This window comes from Temnothorax nylanderi, unplaced genomic scaffold (assembly GCF_030848795.1).
Source record: "Temnothorax nylanderi isolate EJ_2023f unplaced genomic scaffold, tnyl_v1.0 TNYL_tig0418_pilon, whole genome shotgun sequence".
NCBI classification, from domain to species: Eukaryota; Metazoa; Arthropoda; class Insecta; order Hymenoptera; family Formicidae; genus Temnothorax; species Temnothorax nylanderi.
This window is the reverse complement of record NW_027249480.1, coordinates 1-7,500: the sequence shown is the minus strand read 5'-3', so window position 1 is coordinate 7,500 and position 7,500 is coordinate 1. Positions and strand designations below refer to the sequence as shown.

Here is a 7,500-nt window from a genome sequence, read left to right as displayed (position 1 = left end):
TAAAAAAAAGATACTTGCGGATTTAATTAAGGAAGAGTGTTCTTTGTGTGTGATAGAGATTATTATATTAAACAACACGCGCGCCCACTTTTTATCGTGGCCTAATTCTAACAATACGTTTCGTGTAATAGGATTAGTAGCATTGAGGCTACGGCGAAGTTAAAAGATGCCCTCGAATCCAGAGATTTGGCTACCATCTTGCAAATTTTCATCGGTAAAGCCGACGTAAGCGTGCCGACTCTGATACCCGCTGCTATTTAGATTCGGAGATTGCGAATGAAGTGGACCAATGTAGTTCTATAAACACGTTGAAGTAAAAAATATATTTCTTAACGTCGATTCACAATATATATAAACCGCTAAATTGTACAATTACACTATTGTACAATCCTAGTTTTAAAAATGTACAATATTACGATTAATGTTAATTACAGTATAATGCGCATTCGGGTGTGTATGTATATATATATAAATGATATTGTTTCTTCATGAATCTTGGAACTATTGCAATACAATTTAGTTCTCTACTCAACCTCATACAAATTACTTACTCGCTCTTAAAAACTGGAAAGTATGTTACGCATTATCTATGTCGCAGAGATTTCGTGTTATTATTTTTTTTTGCAAAGTTCCAGGGAATCCATAAAAAACTGGGATATTGTGGAATGAATAAAAATTATTGATATAAATATAAATAAAATTTATAAATATAAATCTATATCATATAATTATATTATATAATTATATTTATATTTATGATAAGATAATTCATAATATATTTATAAATATTTATAGATATAAATTAGTAAAAATTTTAACTCACGATTTCACTGACAGAATCTAGGATTTTGCAATCACTAGTAAGATTGTGAAATTTTTATTCCATAATATCCGTTTTTTATGGATTGTCTTGGAATTTTATAAAAAAAACCTAATTACAAAAAATCCTTGCAACATCTAGGCAGTGTTAATGCAGTTTACTTGCCAAATCTTAAATTGGCATTTGTCTCCGGTTGTTTGCTTTCGAATAAGAACAATGCCTTCTAGATCTTACAATACTTATAAAATTATATATGCACGTAATTTCTTATTTCAAAATAAGTTATAATCGAATATGCCTGATCTGCTATTATAGAATTAATTTCATGAAACGTAATCTTTGTATTACAGACCGATTTTGAGTGCCGATATTCCATAAATGATCAATCTTGTCGTGCAGTAGAATATGTTTTCTTCTCTTAAAACTTCCAAGATTACATAAAAAAATATGGCCTGCAAAAACATAATAGATTAGTCGAAAGAGATCTTTTACTATCGATCGAGTCTTCATCGAGATATAATTGATTCTACTCACATATTATCAGTCGTTCGCACAACCGCTTCCAGAGGATCTCTGTCTTCAGTATCCGCTGTTACAGTATCCGCTGTGGATGTCACGGTGTATTCCAAGTTTTGTCCTGTATGCGGCAAAATGCTTTCCGGATTGTCATCCGGCTGGACGATTTCTACAACACCCGTCGCTTCGACCTCCAGTTTCAGATCTCTCACGAGATCCTGAATCGTTTTTGCCTGGGCTCCTTTATCGCCCACCATCTCCTCCGTGTTCTTCCCCGTCAGGATTCTGTTCAGCGACTGCTTGTCATTCGTTTTCGTTCGGGAGTGCGTCTGCATATGTCTCTTCATGTCACTTCGTACTCGGAACGGCTTGCCGCACACCGCGCACGGATGCGGCTTCTCGCCGGTGTGTATGCGTCGATGGTTCTGCAAGTAGCTGCTCGCGCGGAACGTTTTGTTGCAGTAGTCGCAGCGGTAATTCTTCTCACTGGTGTGGATACGCCTGTGCACGATCAATGAATATTTCCGTGCGAACTGCTTGGAGCAAAATTCACACTGATGATACTTCTGCTCCGAATGGATACTCGTCGAATGATACTTTAAGTCGCCCCATTGTCGAAAGTGTCGCCCGCATTCCTCGCATTTGTACGGTTTGTCACCGCTATGAAGTCTTTTGTGTACCTGTCAATCGCAACCGAATAGTTAGATTTTTATATATTGTTGGTAAAATTAAATATATCCCTTGCGCGAACAATGCAATCGATGCTTACCTTCAGCGCGCTAGCGGCAAAGAAACGTTTACTACAGATATCGCACTGATGCGGATGATAAACTAAGCTATTTTTATGGTGGAATGAACGATTGCACTGAGTACACGTTAATTCGTCACCTACAAGAGAATATCGTTTTTAAAATCCCTCTATCTTCAGCGCGTCAAAGAGTTTCCGGAGGAAAAAAAAGGGATTATACAAACTTGACTTTCGCGTTTTCGGTGATTTCTTTTTTTTGGCCGTTTGTGGAATGTCAGTCTTTGCCTTCTCGTCGGAACTTTTATTCTCGCTAACGGCCGGTGGTCTTATTTGTTGGTCCCTCTGTTGTACCTCTTCCGTGACACCGGTGATGGTCCATATAGTCGATTCGTTGTTCGCACTGGGTAACGGAGAGTCCGTATCGTCGTCGATATGCGCGCCAGTTTCTTCCACTGCAAGCGAAAAAAAAACCAATTACAATTGCATCGCAAAATTAAAAACAAAAATGTTAATGTCAAAGATGTTCTCTTACCTACGCCTCGAATACCCTCCATAAGATCTTCGGGTTCACTGAATTCCTCGATCACAGTATTGTCTAGAGTGTGTACTGTTTCCGGCACTGATATCGAGATATTAGTATTAGTCGCTTAAGCTATTCGCGTCTCCTGTTTTACCGGTTCGTAATGCACCTATAAAAATTATTCAATTATTTTTCATTTCGTAAAGATACATACGTATTAAAAGGGTCTAACTATTCACTTTCGATAATGTATACCTTTAAATGCTCAAAGAACTTCAACTGACTGCTAAACTTAGAACTACACAATTCGCACTTGAAGATGTTAGCCTGAACTTCGCTAGTCAACTCAATCGTCGCATTATCTTGACTCGATTTGCTACTGTCCTTCCGCGGCGCGTTTTTCTTCGTCTACTGTTGCTTCAGTTTACGAGGTATCCTCTTCTTGTGCGGCAGAGTTCTCTTGGGTCCGGACGCCGACGCGGCGTCCTCACTGCTTTCCGTGGAAACCTCAACGTCGTATTCACTTTTAACGTTGATAAACTCCTGCTTTACGTTCTGCGTGATCCTCTTGAAGGGCTGCAGAGGCGGGTACACGGACGGAGCGGCGTTCGGTTCCGGCACCGCTTGAATGGCGTACGAATTCACTGGCGTCAGGGTCTCAAGGTGCGAAACGTCCGGTAGAGTCGGGTCCTCGTGCTGCGACTGGATGTGGAGCTGCTGCTGCTGCTGCTGCTTCTGCTGCTGATGCAGCTGTACCGCGACCAGGGCCGCGGCGAGTCTACGGTCCTCCTGCATCACACAATTCACATTCTACGTGCAAGGTAAAAATATACAGTCATACGGGCATTAAGTAGCATATTACAACCTCCTGTCAATTCGTGCGGCAGCAAGTCGTCCGCCTCGTAATACTGCGTGCCGGTGCCGTAGTCGGTGCCAACGCCGGCGTTGATCATGTCCACGACCATGCCCTCCGAGATTAATTCGCCGTTCAGAGTCAGCAGCGGCACCCCCTTGCTCAAGGACTCCCCGTCGGCCCTCTGGATGGTGATGTACTGAGCACCCTCCATTCCCTCCAGGAGCACGGCTTGCGCCTCCTCCGTTGTAACTTCCATAACTGAGTATTCTGGATGCAAAGACTAGTAACTGTCCTTCTCACAAGCTTTCACCTATCTATAGATGTCAAACCTGGTGGATCATAAAGAAGAGTATAGGTAAAAAATCAATTTCCTTCGATTCGACTCTATGCGATTAAAAATAGTTCAAAGCTAAAATAGAATAATCAATTCCAATGTACACAAAACGTTAAAATTACTCGCAGATCTTTCTATTGTCGTGTAACAATTTTAAAATCGTTCTCATGTTATAGTAATAATAATTTTTGTTCAAATCAACGAGAAAGTCTATATTTTACGAATTTACTGAAATATTATTGTCTACTACCACAGTGGAATCCACACATTTTCAATGTAATTTTCAAAATAACACATTTTCAATACTATCATTATTTTTATATTCTGTATATACACAGTGACAGTAACTTTTACTCAAGTCAACGAGAAAGTCTGTATTTTGCTTTTCACGCGCAATATAATATTCCTCAACCTTTCACTGCCAAGAGGCTTTTGTTAGCACTAAAATCCATCGCGACTAAGATTAAACGATACCCCTCCTTATCAGATAGCGGGGTCTAACGAGATAATACAATCTTTTTAGCGCTTCTATTCCAAGCGAAGTAAAATAAAAGAAAGAGAAAAGTGATTCAGTCCCGAAAATAGTATCGGCACCGGTGACCGGGCGCGCCGGCGGAGTTTGAATTTGGCGGGGGGTGCGTACTCTTGAGCGACTTGACAGCGGGACCAAGGTCACTGCACCCGGACCACCGCATCGGAAAATCACGGCCGCGCCTCGATACGCGCCGCGCGCACCAGAACACGCTCGTCCTCACCTCCCCCCTGGGTGCCCATTTTCGCGTTTCATACAAAGAAAGAATTAATTTACATTCCCTCATATATTTTAAATCTGGAGTCTGTCAATATGGTGTCTATATGGTCAGAAGATATTACAGCTGCAAAAGAATTAGCAACGTTATTACGCGTACGTATTATGTGATATAATTTAAATGCTGTAATACAATGGCCAAATTGCCAAAATCTTTATTGAAACAATTTCTGTTCTGAGAGCAGAGAGATATTACATTCATAAATACGCACTTCGAATTTTGCTCCGATATCACGTTTTCTTGGAAAAAGCTCGTTTCTCCTTTCAATTGGTTTCAAGAGCTTATCCGGGCCGATTTAAAAAATGGAGATAAAATAAATAAATATGTAGGTTCAGTTAACGATCTTTTTTATAACGGCGGATGGCAAAAACCTGTGAAGAATGGATATTGGATACATAATAGAAATACATATGCACACGCAACACGGTACGAATACATGCGTCTTTCTTGCCCTTCTTCTTAACTCTGCAATAATTTTTAAGAAATTTAGTAAAACTCACCTATTAAATTAATATTTAAAAACATTGTAGGGAAGATGTGATATTATGCATGGAATCAAGCGCGGAAGCATCCAAAGATTGGAGTCTCTTGCCTATGGTTTCTAGAAAAGAAATATTAAAGAATCTTGCATCTACATTAGAATGCAATGGGTATTAATTTACTAGAAAATTTTCATGTATTTTTAAAGTTTATTGTTTATACATTTGTGTGATTGTTAACACTTAGTAACACTCTTAACAAATATATTTCCCTTTTTGCTTTCTTTTTCAGCGAATTTAATTTTGCAGAAACAGTATTAAACACTATAAAATTAGGAAACGTCGTTCGCTCTAAATTAAAATGGCTGGATGAAAGATTAGAGATAATCAAGTTTCATGGATCAAAAAACATTGTTTCTATTTATCATGCAGATGAAGAAACATTGTTTAATTATCTGACATTATCTTTTATGATTGGCAATTGTGTCATTGTGCTACATAATAAAAATTCGTGTACTTTAGCACCATATTTTAACATGTTTTCAACAGCTGGGATACCTGTAGGCGTTGTAAATTTGTTGTCAAGTAGAGATATGTGTCAATATTTTAGCTCTCGACATTATGATCTACACGACGCACTCAATGATTGTACTTCTATAAATCATATTATACTCCCTCTTAAATAATTTTAGTAACAGTATTACATATGCTCCATAATATTTGTGTATAAAAGTAAATAAACATATTCATGTATTTATTTAGATATTATAACTTTAAAAAATAACAGTTCTCTTGTCATTTATTAATTATAATGTTTTAAAATAAAATTGTTTATATAATAGTGTCTCTTCATATATCCTTTAACTTAATATTATCAAAGATTATATCAAAAATAACATTTAAAATAACATTTTAAAGACGCCAGTTTACATCCAATGAAGAAATTGTTCGCAGTATGTCAAGTTGGCAAAAATTCAATCAGAAATTGCTAACTATGTTCTCATTAACTTGTGTTTTAGTGGCGGAGTTTTCTGATATTTTATCTGACAGCAATCTGGTAGTAAATTGTCGAACGCAGAGTTTGTTCTTATCTGTTTCTGCCACAAAATTGCATCAAACTGTATAGTATGTCGAACTCTACTTAATTTCTAACATTAATTGCCCTATTTTGTCAACAAACTTTATTATACATATCGTATCCCGAAAAGAATATATATTGTCACACAGACTTACAAAATTTCAATTTTGAGTTAAACCTATAAAATATATGCTTTAAATGTTATCTACGTGCTAACAATGTCACAAGTCTACGTGCGAAATCCGCCGCACGGGGCAGAAGTGTCATTATTCTTTTAAACTGAAGAATAGTGTCATAAGTGAGTTGACAAATGAGTCACAGCCAACCTTTTCAAGAAACAATGTACGTTTTATTACAACAAAATATCGTAATTGCAATTGAGTCAACTATCTCACAATTCGAAAAAAAAATGGAATTAAATATTTTTATCCTCTTTCCTGAAAATTAAAGATTTAAGAAGAGATTAAAGAAGAGATTAAAATTAATTTACTTTGGTAGAAATGGACATAAATGCATGATTACCAAAAATAAGGGAAAAAGAAAATAGAAAAGATTTAAATACATCACTATTTCATTTATAAAGAAATAAGAATTTTGCCTAATTGTAAGATATATTAATAGCTATTATGCTAAATTTTTCTCACATTAATTCGTATAAAATATTATTATCTGTTTCTCTTAATAAATTACGGTATAACAATTAAAATGTTTGTTGAGCAGTGCAAAAAAGCAATAATTTGGCTGGCGAAAAAAGTTGTCAGAGAACAATCGAAAAATTTTTTGAGATTGTCAAGGTTGTCATATCAGATCTGGTTCTTTGTGACCGCGCTACAAATTGTATTTTCTGCATTTAAAATAAGATAGATATATGCATGATTAGACGTCAGAAAGAAAAAGAGGAGGAATATGAAAAGTACTAGTAAGTTTAGATGAAAGAATTGTAAAGAACAAATTAGATTGGTTCGTTTTTATTCGACTGACTTTTTATCCGAGTTATATAAATTCCGAGATACCTTATACGTAAACTGGAACAAAAGAACAAAGAACATCTTCAAAATATGTAAACACCCGTTATATACTGTTTAGTTCGCGTGACATTTACCTTTTTGATCTTCATAATGTTATTAGCAACAGAGAGATTAGCAACGAAATATTATCTATAGAGCGTCTTTTGCGATATTTCCAAATCGAAGTTCGCAAGTACAGTTTCGTTTTCATCTGTTCTTATTTTCGACGTGCGACGATAGCGATCGTATACGCGTATTACTTCTTTAATATTGCTGGGAATTGATTAATAATCAGAATCAAAATGTGTGAGCGAATTAAAATTATAGAGCGAT

At 36.6% G+C, this 7,500-nt stretch overlaps 1 protein-coding gene and 1 pseudogene across 1 annotated transcript in view; one reads left to right on the top strand and one right to left on the bottom strand.

Annotated features, from left to right (window-relative positions):
• Nucleotides 1-493, top strand: part of LOC139782496 (uncharacterized) — a 5,226-nt gene extending 4,733 nt beyond the window's left edge. The window contains exon 6 of the mRNA XM_071721529.1: nucleotides 1-493. This exon is cut by the window's left edge and continues 187 nt beyond it. The gene's annotated coding sequence lies outside the window, so the exon portion shown is untranslated.
• Nucleotides 296-6,544, bottom strand: LOC139782498 (uncharacterized; annotated as a pseudogene).
• Between the last annotated feature and the right edge of the window lie 956 nt (nucleotides 6,545-7,500).